At 33.4% G+C, this 15,344-nt stretch overlaps 1 long non-coding RNA gene across 1 annotated transcript in view; it reads left to right on the top strand.

Annotated features, from left to right (window-relative positions):
• Positions 1–4,324: 4,324 nt before the first annotated feature.
• Positions 4,325–15,344, top strand: part of LOC131381824 (uncharacterized) — a 32,874-nt gene continuing 21,854 nt past the window's right edge. Inside the window, exon 1 of the long non-coding RNA XR_009210782.1 lies at positions 4,325–4,351. This is a non-coding gene — a long non-coding RNA (uncharacterized LOC131381824). The remainder of the gene's footprint in view (positions 4,352–15,344) is intronic.

Genomic DNA, 15,344 nt, shown 5'->3' with positions numbered 1-15,344 from the left:
AAGCACACAAGGCACAGAAGGAAATGAGCTGAACTCCTCCTTTCTATTAGGAATCCATTCCTGGCATACCTAACCCACTCCTGAGGTAATGGCATTAATCCCTTAATGAGGAAGGAAACTTCATGGCCTAATTACCTCTTAAGGCCCTGCCTCTTAACACTACCACAATGGCAACCAAGTTTCCAACAACTAAATTTTGGGGAAACATGTTCAAACCATAGCAAATTCCTTATGTATTTTGGATATTTTTGTATATTAAATTCATAGCAGATGTATAGTTTTCAAACAGTTTCTCTTAATCTATAGATTGTCTTTTCTTTCTTTTCTATTTTTTATTTTTTTTGTTTCCTTCGTAGAAGCTTTTTAGTTTAATGTAATCCCACTTATGTATTTTTGCTTTCGTTTTCTGTGCTTTTGGTGCCATATAAAAAATTAGTACCAGGACCAAGGGCAAGGAAATATTTCCTATGTTTTCTCCTAGGAGTTTAATGGTCTCAGGTCTTAAATTTAATTCTCTAAGTTGTTTTCTGTGTATGGTATAAAATAAAGATCCCACTCATTGTTTTTCATGTGAATATCCAGTTTTTCCAACACCATTTGTTATAGAGACTAATAACCACATTGTGTATTCTTTGTGCCCTACTCAAAAATTAGTGGACTTTTTATGTGTGAGTTTATTTGTTGGCTCTTCGTTTTGTTCCATTGGTCTGTGTGACTGTTTTTAAGCCAGCACCATAATATTTTGAATACAATAGCTTTGTAATATAATTTGAAATCAGGAAATCAATTCCTTTAACTTTTTTCATTTTTCTTAAGATTGCTTTGGCTGTCTGCGTTTTTATGAGTGTGTGTGTGTGTGTGTGTGTGTGTGTGTGTCATTTCATACACATTTTAGAGGTTTTTTTCCTAATTTGGTAAAAGATGCCTTTGAAATTTTGATAGGGATTTTATTGAATGTATAATTCACTTTTGGTAGTATGGCCTTTTTTCAATATTAATTCTTCCAATTCATAAATATGGGATATAATTTTCTTGATTTGTATCTTTTCCAATTTTTTTCATCACTGTATTATATCATACAAATCTTTCACCTTCTTGGTTAGCTTTATTCCTAAATATTTTATTGATTTTGGTGCTATTGTAAATAGGATTATTTTCTTCATTTTCTTTGGAAATTTTGTTGATGTAAAAATCACAACTGATTTTTGAATATTAATTCTGTATCCTACAGCTTTACTAAATTTGCTTATTAGTTAGCAGTTTTTAATGGGGTCTTATAGGTTTTCTACAAATAGAATCATGTCATCTGCAAAAAATAAAGATAATTTTACTTTTTTCTTTCTATTAATTTCTCATGTCTAATTTCTCTGGCTAGGAATTTCAGTACAATGTTACACAAAAGTGGCAAGAGTAGGCACTTGCCTTGTATCAGATTATAGAGGCAAAGTTTTCAGTTTTTCCTGATGGATTATGAGGTTACCTATAAGCTTTTTATGAATGGTCTTTATTGTATTGAAGTAAGTTCCTTTGATAACCAATTTTGTTTAGAATTTTTATCATGCATATATGTTGAACTTTGTCATTGTCAAATGTTTTGTCTACATTTATTTTATGATAGAAAAATGTAATCAATTTATGTTTAAAGTAATTATTAATAGGTAAGGACTTACTACTGCCATTTTGTTGTTTTCTGACTGTTTTGTAGTTTAATCTTTGTTTTATTCTTTCTCTCTTGTCTTCTTTTTAATGTGATTAATTTTTTGTAATGGTATGCTTTAATTCCTTTATCTTTTTTGTATGTGGTACAGGCTTTTGCCTTTGTATGTTGTGGTTACTATGAGGCTTACATAAAGTATCTTTTAGTTACGATATTCTGTTTTAAGTTGATAACAATCTAACTTTTACTGCATACAAAACCCTACATTTTAACTCCCCCTCCACCAACTTTTATGTTATTGATGGCACAATTTACCTTTTACATATTTTCCATTGCCAAATTATTATAGCTAGTTCTTTTGAATACATTTGTCTTTTTAATACTAGAGTTAAAAGTTTTTCATGCACCATCATTAGAGCATTTGAATATTCTGAATTTGAATACAGTTTTATCATTTTAGTGAGTTTCATACTTTGATATGCATTGTTAGTATCCTTTTGTTTCAACTTGGAGAACTTCTTTATCATTGCTTGTAAGACAGATCTAATTGTGATGAACTATCATAGCTGATTTGTCTGAGAGAATAGAATTACATATTCACTAAGATAGACTCATATTTGGTCATAAAATAGATCTTCATAAATCTAAAAGGATTGAAAACCTGTGACTATGTTTTCTAACCAAAAACAAAATTCAATTAGAAATCAGCAATAAAACATCTAGGAAAATCCAAATATTGAGAAACTAGATGATGCATATTTAAACAATTCACAAGTCAAAGATGGAATAAAAAGTGATATTGGCAATTTTTTTAAGTGAATATCAAAAAAACTCGCACTTCAAAATTCATCAAATACAGGCAAAGAAAGCAATTAACGAAGGGAAAGTTTAAATACCATCTTGAATACTTTTAAAGCCAGTGACTTAAGGATCTATATTAAGAAGCTAGTAAAAGAAAAGCAAAATGAGCCCAAATAAGTAAGAGGAAGGAAATAGTAATGACAACAACAGAAATCAATTTTTAAAAAGCAGATGAACAATAGAGAAATTTAACAAACACAAAAATGTGTTCTTTAAAAAGATCAACAAAATTTACACATTCCTCTAAACACTGACCAGCAATAAAGGAAGAGAACACAAATCAATAATACTATAAATAAAAAACAAGGTTATCACAACAGAAAGAATACTTACAGTGTCATTATAAAAATAGTTTTGACCTCAAGGGCTGGGTATTTTTAGGTGTGATACACCCAGAGTATTTTTAGTCTTTATTTTGTCACATTACTGGTTTTAAAATTACCTTTTTTATATCTTCTAAAAAATATTATTTTCGGATCAAATGAATCAACATTTATCTTGATGTTTGGAATGTTTATGGCCATTTTTCTTTCTACAGGCTGATTCAGTATGTTTTTTAATTTGCATGTTATTTTACAACTCCCAACTGTCCACTTTAAATAATTTTCTAGTTTAAAATATGAACAATGTACATTCAAATCATTTACTTTTGCCCTAAATAAATGAAAACACCTATTTAAGAATAGTATTAACATTAAAGTAGGATTAAGCTTTTGGAATGCCTCATCTCCTCTCTATCATTAATTACTTCTGAGACCTATCAAAAACTAAGATGCTTCTAAAATTTTAATATTTTTTCCCAGAGATAAAACTATTAAGAATCTCTATCTTTTCTCCCTCTCTAGAAAACTTCAATAGTCTATACCCAGATGTAAATATCATGGATTTTTTTTACTCTCTTCTTCAAGCAAAAGACAAACCTCTTAAAAAAGATTAATATTGGCAAATTAAGGTATCGCCAGTAGGAAATAAATAGAATTATTTTTAGTTTATACATGTGTTTGCAGATCAGTGTTTAGAGACTGTTTGGTGAAGTCAAACGCTTTAATTTTAAAAGCAAACATTTGTTGAATCAGTCAATCTTTAAACATTCTACTATGTCTATGATCTTTTCATTGTATAACAAATTATAGCTCCTTTTTTGTCTGCTTACGGCTCCTCCATGATACTGTGGAAACAGCCCAAATTGCTTCTAACCCAAAAGATAAAAGTTCAGATTGTCCCATCTTGTACTCTTTTTTTTGAAGATGAAACCAATCCTGTTACCCTATCCACAGATGACTGGGGCAATTATTTCTGAAGCTGTCAAGGTAATTACATATCAGCTAGCCAAAAGAAAGATACCAACCATGTCAAATCTCTGAAGCGCATACTTCCATATGTGTTAGCCCACAGTGAGTGATGCAACTATAAATTGTAAGTGCAGAAAGAGAGTCTGCAATTTAAGAATACTCCTGGCTGGGCGCAGTGGCTCACTCCTGTAATCCCAGCACTTTGGGAGGCCAAGGCAGGTGAATCACGAGGTCAGGACTTCGAGACCAGCCTGACCAAGATGGTGAATCCCCATCTCTACTATAATACAAAAATTAGCCAGGCATGGTGGTGCGCACCTGTAATTCGAGCTACCCAGGAGCCTGAGGCAGGAGAATCACTTGAACCTGGGAGGCAGAGGTTGAAGTGAGCCAAGATCATGCCATTGCACTCCATCCTGGGCAATAGAGCAAGACTCCGTCTCAAAAAAAAAAGAATACTCCTTTGCACATTAACTTTATATTTTTTCTCTCTAGGATGCAAACAATAAATTTCAGAACATCTCAAACCCAAGGAGTCTGGGTGAGTGAGAAAGCTACTTTCTATACTACCTTTGTGTTGCTTTATTCTTTTAAGCCAGAATTCCTAGAGGTATTATTATTTTTTTGTTTGATAAACTTTGGATTATCTATCCATCTCACAGTAGCTTTCTCACTTGTGTAGAATTGTTTCTAGCCTACAACAATGTGTTTTACCTGAAGTCAAAATTTGACTTAATAATTGTGAGTGTTTATATTAAAAATTATAAGTTTATCATTGTTATTAAAACTGAAGTCACAATCAGAAATCCTTGGAATAATTAAAAACATCTGAGGCTAAGAGGCCTTATAAGAAACTCAGATTCTGATATCCTAACTGAATTGCATGAGGAATCTAGGTAGATAGATAAGAGTAATTGAACAGGTGCCAACAAGTAAATAATGTTGCAAGAAAACATTGATAAAATACTTATATATATATGGCAGTAACTGTGTCAAATGCTTTATATTCAATTAATGTAATCACCACAATATAATCTGGAAGTGGTTCTATTTTCACTTGAAAGAGGCATATCAACTTTCCCACAGTTATAATTACAATAACATTGAAACAAGCGTGCTAATCCTCATGCGGACTGACTTCAAAGTTTATAATTCCAAAGCCTGTTTTAATATGTCCATGCATTATTTTCATCAAAAGCAACTGAGGAGCTCATTAAACATACAGATTCCTAGGAGCCACATCAGACATTAAGAATTTGAATCTCTGAGTTCCATTTAGGAAGTATAAATACTTAATAGATAATGAGAATTCTAGGTGATTTTGTTATGAGATTCATAGTGAGATACATAGGTTCTAGATAATGAGGCATGAAATCAAAGCCAAGGAGGGAAGCTTAAATGGAAACAGCTGGATAAGCCTGAGAACTAAAAAACAAGTGATATTTTTGTTTGAGTGTGGCTCCACAAGGGGATCACTTGGAGAACTTTTAAAAATATCCATGTCTTAACTCTACTCCAGACCCATGACATCGGGGTCCTTCACATCCGTACTTCAAAACAATTCCCAGATGATTTTTAATAAGAAATCATGTTGTTCATTAACACAAAACTAAAACTAATTTTGGAAGGATTTCTCCTATTAAATGTGACAACTGAACAAATTAAAACAGCCTCTCTGATCTCTGTTATATGTAAGAGCAGATCATTGGAGGTCTTTAGAGAGTGTCATCTGACTATTCTTATTTATGGCAGTTTGCCAAGCATGTGTAACCTACACACATATCTAATAATCTTATTGGTGTTTGGCAACATAATAGTTAATAATGACCAACTTTGTTTTCTATCTGAGTTTTGAGTTTATAAGAATAAATGATTTTAATTCATGTTACCTCACAAAGATTCCCATTGTAATTGCTTATCATTGCTCAAATTCCTGATAAATAGTATACTTTACACCTGGAAATTTAAATTATAACCAAAAGTTGATACAAGAATTTTAAGAGGAGCTAAGCTTAATTACCATAGCAAAACCACTCCATGCTTTCAAATCAATTTATATGCCTAGATCTAGGAAATACACTAAAATGTTCCCTTTCCTTTCCCTGGAATTTATAAACAACATTTATAATTTAGTTAAAAAAATTCTGTATCTCTATTATGACGGAGGGTAGTGAAAGTAGGAAAAAGTAAACTAAAGTAGCAAAATATACTTTAGAAATGAGTTTATTTAGAAACTCACTAGTAAGGCATATGAAATAAGTAAACAATATATTACCAATGGTTCAAAATAATTTGGCTCTACCATACTTGAAATTCTGATGTATATTCAGTTTCATTGATTCCTTCTTAGAAAACTGCTAGAACTCTTAAGAAAATAAAAATGCTCTTTTAGATAAATATATCTTTACCTACCTAATGTGACATGATTATTACTGGAAGAATATAATACCCCTCCTTTTTACTTCAATAACTTGGTATATTTTAACTTTATTTTTCTAAGTGTATTTTATTACCTGAAATTGGCTGCAATTACTATATTTAGAAAGTAGGTAATAAAACAATGTGGCTTCTTAAACTATTGATATTTTAAAATAACTAGAATCTAGAAAACTCATACATTTTTATACTTTATTAACTATTGTAACATCACTGGACCTGTTCATAGAATGGCTGCGTCTAGAGACTCCCTAGAGAAAAATTTTTGTCTGTAGACAATCATTATCATTGCAGAGAGACTACTCATAACAAATGCTTTTCTAAATTTAATTGGTAACTTTGCTATTGATATAGATCAAGGACCAACAATACCAAAGTTATCCGCTGACTTGCATTTTTTTTTTTTTCCGGAGAGATATGAAATTCTCTGTGATTAAACTGCAGCTGAAATTGCTTTCACATAAATACTTAGTAGTTTATTTTGCAATGGTAAAAGTAGTAACCTCATATTTTCAAAGTTGAAGATGATATCAAAAATAACTTTAAAAATCTGTAAACAGAAAAGTTTAAAGACAGCTTTTAAAAACTGGGTTTGAAAAAGCAAATAAATAAACACTCTAGATAATTCTTACTAGGAAAATATTTATCAGTTAAGGTACCCAAAGATTTTTATCTATATTCCATAATGCTACTTTATAGTTTGGATTCCCTTGGCTAATTTTCAAAATAAATCAACCACTGCTTGGCTTCTTCAGTATACTGCACATTGCATATTTTCAACTGATATTAGTTCTTTGGATGAATTCCAAGAGAAATAAGGCATTATTAATTGATCTATCTATAACCGATTTAGCAGTGCATTTTTAGTGTTCAATCTATCATTATTTAACAATGCATACTTTGCTAGAATACACAAATGTATAACTGTTTTTTTTAATAATCATTTGCAACCTGATACTCAGGTGTCCTAGTTTTGTAGGATCCTTAACTTTTGATAAGTAGGGACCTGGCCTCAGGAGACCATTGACTCTGATTTGTGACTCAATGAACTTAAACTGTCAAATTGAAATTAATGTGTAATTGAAACTAGTTATATTGGTTGTTAAATGGCCTGGGTGAGCCTACCCCAACAAAAACTTATTTTAAATACATTCAAGCATACATAAAATGTAGATCATATTTATTAACTTCTTATATGCCAGGAACAAGTGTAAATGCATTTTTTACGGTAATCACACCATAACATAATGATGCAAGTAATTAATTTTGCTCTTATTTTCATTTTATTTTAGTCTATATATATGGATATGTAATGGTTAATGCATTGTAATAGTAGAAAATGTTAAAAGTATAAAAAGATATACAGAGAAAACAATCTCCCACGTTTGTCTCCCATTTACCCATTTCCTATCTGCATCTACGCCTTGAGCCTAGGACTTTTTGAGGGAATGACTCCTTAAGAATAGTTTATGCTCCTTTGGAAATATGTGTTTAGATTTTTCTATCTCTGTATATGAGATTTATAAGATGTATCTCTTTATTTTTGGTGTTTTCATTTTTATTTCTTTTTTATTTCTTTCTTTTAAAAATTATACCAACAATGGAAATTTTTTGGTTTCCAAATTTCCAAATGGAAGGAGGATTTTTCTTTCTAATATTGTCTTCAATTTCTCATTTCATTAAATAGTGTTCAGAAAAGGTTTGTACTACTTCTAATTTTTTGGAATTATTGTATATACTTCATGCTGTAAAGTCAATTTTCATAACTATTGAATGAAAATCTAGAAAGATAAACTTTTTTCAGGTTCTAAATTTTGATATTAATCAATCAGATATATCCAGTTAATTATATTTATTACCACTTCCACATCTTGTTTTTGTTGTATTCATCACTCATGAGCTAAAAGTCTTTAACTTTTACCAATGAATTTTTTGTCTTTTTCTCCTTCATGAATGAGACAAAAAATTACTTTTTAGTTATATTTTCTTTTTGAATACCAGTGACATTACATACTATCATATATGCTTACAAAGATTACACCTATTTTTGAGATGGAGTCCCACTCTGTCGCCCGGGCTGGAGTGCAGTGGTAGGATCTTGGCTCACTGCAACCTCTGCCTGCCTCAGCCTCCCAAGTAGCTGGGACTACAGGCATGAGCCACCATGCCCAGCTAATTTGTGTCTTTTTTTTTGAGACGGAGTTTCACTCTTGTTGCCCTGGCTGGAGTGCAAAGGCACCATCTTGGCTCACCGCAACCTCCGCCTTCCGGGTTCAAGCGATTCTCCTGCCTCAGCCTCCCAAGTAGCTGGGATTACAGGCATGCGCCACCATGCCCAGATTAATTTGTATTTTTAGTATAGACAGGGTTTCTCCATGTTGGTCAGGCTAGTCTTGACCTCTTGACCTCAAGTGATCTGTCCGCCCCGGCCTCCCAAAGTGCTGGGATAACAGGCGTGAGCCACTGCACCAGAAAATTACACCTATTCTATTATAAAGTAATTGCCCCTGCTTTATCAGTTTTCAATTCCACGCAAGAAACCATATCAACCTTTATTTATTGTAAGATTCTGTGCACAGGCAGTTTTAGCTGGTTTCAACCAGGGAAGGGCTTTTGCTGGTCTCAGATGGTGTCACTCATGCTTCTGCCCTTAGGTGCCAGATTGCCTTGAGACTGGCTGCTGTAGGAGGGCCTCACGTGGAGTTCTGGTGTCTTGTGTCTCCTCTCTAGGATTGGGAGTTGTCCAGTAGGCCAGCTCACTTCTTCATCAGACAATGTGCAGAAGTGTTCAAAGACTCATACATCTTTATAATGAGTGTTCTAATAGATTGGAGCTAGCATTACGTTACTTTTGCACGTTGTCTTGTCCCAAACATGTCTGAAGACCATTTCAGAATGAAGGGAAAGGGATATAGACTCCACTGTTTAATGGGAGTACCTTCAAAGTCACATTGCAAAATACATGTCTCTAGAAAAGGGTGAAGGCTTATGACCAATTTTATATCAACCCACAACTATTTTCCTTGTGTTTACATTGGCCTACCACTACTTTGCTCATTTTGTTTTTTTAATTCAAACTTTCTTACTTCCAGGATTCTTCCTTAGGGGAGCACAGTAGTCCTTCCCTTACTGCAGGGGGATATGTTCCAAGATCCTTGGCCAAGGTCTAAAACCGTGGATAGTATCAAACCCTATATATACTATGTTTTTTTTTTCCTATATCTACATATTTGTGATTAAATTTAATTTATAAATTAGGCAAAGTAAGAGATGATTAACAAAAATAACTAATAATTAATTAGAACAATTAAGTAAAATAAGGGTTACTTGAACACAAGCACTGCAATGCCATAACAGTCATTCTGTAAACTGAGACAGCTACTAAGTGACTAATGGGCAGGTAGTAGACAGTGTGGATCTGCTGGACAAAGGGAAAATTCATGTCCTGGGAGGAATGGAGAAGACAGCACAAAATTTCACCATCCTATTCAGAACGGTGCACAATTTAACAAAGGAGTTGTATATTTCTGGTATTTTCCATTTAGTGTTTTTGGACTGCAGTTAACCATAGGTAACTGAAACTGGAACGTGAAACTGTGATTCAGGAGGGACTACTTTCTTTTGCATACAGAGCGGACTTAACTTTGTGACTCAAAGTAAATATTAATATTTCTCTCATTTGTAAATACAAGAATAAAGCCCCTTACATTTGTCCATATGACAGATATTGATGTCTGTATTTGTTATTTTGTTTTGTCATCTTTTAAGGGTTTGTTAGGCATTGCAAAAAGTCTTTCCTAATAATTCATTTAGTCCACTACCTCTTAAGCTAGTTATCTATTTACTCTCTACAGGAGCAATTGTAAAATTTATGTTATGTTTTCAATAATATTTTATTTCTAGTTTTAAATTTACTTTCCAAAATATTAATTTGTACTGTGAATATTTTCATAATGCATTGAATGATTTGTTAGTTTTAAATAACATTTCTTTAGTCTAAATTGTTGTAGGTAAAGAGTCATTATACTATTATTACAATCTTATTCTCTCAAATTTTATTAGTTGTACTATTTCTATAGGGTTAAAACATATACTGTTTATATTTTTTCTTGATAACACTAACTTCCATGCTTGCTTTAGTCTTGTTTCTAGAATTAAATATAGGTATACTTCAGCTATTGTGGGTTTGGTTCTAGACCACCATAATAAAGCAAATAATGTAATAAAGCCATTCAGATAATTTTTTGGCTTCCCAATGCATATTAAATTTATGTTTACACAATGCTGGAGTCTATTAAGTGTGCAATAGAATTATGCCTAAAAATCGGCTGGGCGCCCTGGCTCACACCTGTAATCCCAGCACTTTGGGAGGCCAAGGCAAGTGGATCATGAGTTCAGGAGATCGGGACCATCCTGGCTAACATGGTGAAACTCTGTCTCTACTAAAAATACAAAAAATTAGCTGGGCGTGGTGGCGGGCACCTGTAGTCCCAGCTACTTGGGAGACAGGAGAATGGCGTGAACCTGGGAGGCGGAGCTTGCAGCGAGCCAAGATCGCACCACTGCACTCCAGCCTGGGTGACAGAGTGAGCCTCCATCTCAAAAAAAAAAAAAAAAAAAAAAGAAAAAAGAATTATTATGCCTAATAATCAATATACATACCTTATTAAAAGTATTTTATTGCTAAAAAATGCTAATGATCATCTGAGCCTTCAGCAAGTCATAATCTTTTTGTAGGTGGAAGACCTGCCTCAATATTGATAGCTGCTGACTAGGGCAGTAATGGCGGAAAATTAAGATGTCTGTGGGCATTTCTTAAAATAAGACAACAATGAATTTTGCTGCATCAATTGACACTTCCTTTCATGAAAGATCTCCTTGTAATATTTCATGCTGTTTGATAACATTGTCCACACAGTAGAACTTTGAAAACTGGAATAAATCCTCTCAAAACCTGCTGCTGCTTTATCAGCTAAGTTTATGTAATATTTCAAATCCTTTGTTGTCACTTCAACGATGTTCACAACATCTTCACCAGAAGTATACTGCATGTCAACAAACTATTTTCTTTGCTTATTTATAGAAGCAACTTTTCATCTGTTCAAGTTTTATCATGAGATTGCAGCAATTCAGCCGCCTCTTCAGGCTTCACTTTTAACTGTAATTCTCTTGCTGTTTTCACCAAATCTGCAGTGACTTCCTCCACTGAAGTCCTGAATCCCTCAAATTCATCCATGAGGGTTTGAATCAACTTCTATCAAACTTCCATTAATGTAGATATTTTGGCCACCTGCCAATGAGTCACAAGTGTTCTTAATGGCATTTAGAATGGTGAATGTTTTCTAGAAGGTTATCCATTTGCTTTGCCTAGATCCATTAGAAGAATCACTATCTGTGGCAATTATAGTTTTATGAAATGTATTTTTTAACTAATAATACTTGAAAGTTGATATGATCCATAGGTTCTTGATCCATGGGCTGCAGAATGGATGTTGTGTTAGCAGGCATAAAAACACAATTCATCTCCCGGTACATCTCAGTTAGAGCTCTTGTGTAACCAGGTAAATTGTTAATGAGCAGTAATATTTTGAAAGGATTTTTTTTTTTTTTCTGAGCCATAGGCCTCAAGAGTGGGCTAACGATGTTCAGTAAACCATGCTGTAAACAGATGTGCTGTCATCCAGACTTTCTTGTTCTATGTATAGAGCACAGACAGAATAGATTTAGCATTAATTCTTAAGGGTTCTAGGATTTTCAGAATAGTAAATAAGGATTGGCTTCAATTTATTATAAAATCCCCAGCTGCATTAACTCCTAATAAGAGAGCCTGTCTTGGAAGCTTTGAAGTCAGGCACTGACCTCTCCTGTCTAGCTGTGAATGTCCTAGATGACATCTCATTCCAAAACAAGGCTTTTTGTCTATGTTGAAAATCTGTTGTGTAGCATAGCCACCTCTATCAATTATCCTAGCTAGAGCTTATGGATAACTTGTTGCAGCTTCTACATCAGCACTGGTAGCTTTACATTGCACTTTCATGTTATGAATACACCTTCTTTTCTTAAACTTTATTAATCAACCTCTGCTACCTTCAGGCTTTTCTTCTGCAGCTTCCTCACCTCTATCAGCCATCATTAATTGAAGACAGTTAGAGGCTTATTCTGGATGTAGTTTTGGCTTACAAGAATGTTGTGGATTGTATGATCTTCTATACAGACCACTAAAACTTTCTCCGTATCAGCAACAAGCCTGTTTCACTTTCTTATCATTCATTTGTTCAGTGAAATAGCACTTTCAATTTACTTCAAGAATTTTCCCTTTACATTGACAACTTGAATAACTGGTGCAAGAGGCCTACCTCTCAACCTGTTTTGGCTTTCAACTCGCCTTCCTCACTAAGCTTAATTATGCGTAGCTTTTAATTTGAACTGAGACACTTGCGACTTTTCCTTTCACTTTAATGCATAGAGGGCTTAGAGGCCATTGCAGGATTATTAACTGGCCTAATTCCAATGTTGTTATGTCTTGGGGAATAGGGAGGTTGAAAGAGAGGGCAAGATATGGGGGTGCTGGCCTGTGAAGAAATCAGAACGCATGCGTTTATTGATTGTTTGCTCTCTTATATGGATGCTGTTCGTAGCACTCCAAAAACAATTACTGTAACGTCAAAAATCACTGACCATAGATCACCATTACAGTTATAATGAAAATGAAAATATTTGAAATATTTCAGGAATTTCCAAAATTATGGCCCAGAGACTAAGTGAACACATGGAAAATAGGTACCAAATAAACTCTGTGGTCTCAAGGTTGTCACAAACGTTCAATATGTAAAAATCACAGTATCTGTGAAGTGCAATGAAGCAAAGCACAGTAAAAGGAAATATATACGTATATTTAATGCATATTATTAGCGCTTACGTAATATGTTTCTTCATTATCTTGTGTTGTCTAAAATTTCTACTCTTTTAATTTCTTGGTGAATTATGCAAATATTTTTGCATTTGTGCGTAGTATAGTGTTCGGCTTTTGTCTTTATTCCTAAAATATGTTTTCTTGGGTTATAGTTTACTTTGCTTGTGGCTACAGAAGTGTTTTTCACCTATGTTCTAGTGTTAAAGGGAGAAATATAAGACTAGAGTGCTTTTTGTCTGTAGAATTGGTTTTGTTTTCCTGCTTGGATACTAAAAACTCTTAATTTATATTTAAAATACAAAACCTCTCATAGAGCATCTTCCTGTTAACTATTAAAGCTCAAAATTCCCTATTATATTGTGTTCCCTTTCTTTATGTGGAGTTCAGTTATCTTTTATTTTAGGTAAATGTATTGAATTATAGCTTTATTTTTTAATTTGGATCTCTGTTTCTTGCATATGGAGCTTTTCCTTTGTCTGTTGTTTCCCTGCTATATTTTTTAGCTCTTTATTTTAAATTTCTATTTATTCTTTTTCTTTCTTTGATTCTGTGATTCTCTTTGTTTCTATCTTCTTTTTTTGTTATTTCACTCCTTTCCTATTTATATTTGTATATGCTTTGCTCTGATTTCCACAGTGACAATTATCTTTCCTTTTTTTTTCAATTTGATGTCTCTGTGACTATTTTAACTGTATTTATTACCTCAGTTCTCTCAGATTATATTTTATTGGCTTTTGTTTTCTTACCATCTCTTGCCCGAGTTCCAATAGTTTTGTTTTGTTATGTTTAAGTACACAATTACTTTGTTAAATTATATTTGTTTATCACGCAATTCTTATTAACCACACTTCTTTTCTTTTTTTTTTTTTTTTTGAGCCTGAGTTTTGCTCTTGTTTCCCAGGCTGGAGTGCAATGGCGCGATCTTGGCTCATTGCAACCTCCGCCTCCCGGGTTCAAGCGATTCTCCTGCTTCAGCCTCCTGAGTAGGTGGGATTGCAGGCATGCGCCACCACGCCCAGCTAATTTTGTATTTTTAGTAGAGACGGGGTTTCAACATGTTGGTCAGGCTGGTGGCAAACTCCTGACCTTGTGATCTGCCCGCCTTTGCCTCCCAAAGTGCTAGGATTACTGGAGTGAACCATCACGCCCGGCCAACCACACTTATTTTTTGACTATTTTTTGGTGAGTGTTCTTTAAATAAGTAAAGTTTTCTGATTTCTCCTTCATTTTTCTTATACTATCCTTCTAACTATGCTGTGTCACTACATTTTTTGTTACTCATATTTGACCGTGTAAATTTTTCTGATTCAGCCATTTTCCAAGTTTTCTTTAGAGAAAGAATATTTTCTCCCAGGCTGTCTGATGGCACAACCCGTAGTGTCTCTTCTCATTTGCTGCCTTAAATGCAGATGACATCAGTCAAATATCCCTTATCCTATTTCCTTTTACAATTGACTTATTTCCAAGCTCCTCTCAAATTATAAAGATGACTCTATCTACTCAGTTTCTACATCTTTTATTACAAAAAATAAATAAATATTTTTCACGAGGGTCTTCCCTGTGCCTTTAGTATGTGTATTTTTGTTGCATTTTTTTCTTATTTGATTCACTCTTAGCTCTCTTTTCTTAATCTCCTTTCAGATTGCTTTTATTAACCTCACTTAACTGTGACACATTAAAATTGCAGAGTGCATAGGTTGATTATCACCTAGTTCCACAAAGTAACAAGAATAATGTACATATTCCTCAAAATATGCTTTTGTATATTTTTGACATTTTGTTACATTTATTTGCATTATACAAGTATCAAAAAAATGAGTTTTGCATCAAGTTCCTATTGAAAATCAAGAAATGTACTATTCATAATCTTTGTTTTATAAATGAGGAAATTAGAGCATATAGTATTTAAGCCATATGCAACCAATTAAGCAATCAGTAAGGAGTAGAGCTAGGTTTCCACTCAGAGAATCTGGCCCCAGAAACCATATTCAGGAACGTATACAATATTTCTGAGAAATTTAAATATGATTCTAGTTCTAGGTTAACGAGTATACTAATTAAAGCAAAATATTTTCCCCAGATGAAGTGGAAGATATGCACACAAAACCATAATTAATTTTCTTATTGCTCTTACCTGGAGGTTGAACTAATACTCAGTCGTTGAATGCTACACACATATACAGAC

This window comes from Hylobates moloch, unplaced genomic scaffold (assembly GCF_009828535.3).
Source record: "Hylobates moloch isolate HMO894 unplaced genomic scaffold, HMol_V3 SCAFFOLD_18, whole genome shotgun sequence".
Classification (NCBI taxonomy): domain Eukaryota; kingdom Metazoa; phylum Chordata; class Mammalia; order Primates; family Hylobatidae; genus Hylobates; species Hylobates moloch.
The sequence above is the reverse complement of the archived record's forward strand: the minus strand, read 5'-3'. Positions and strand labels throughout refer to the sequence as shown.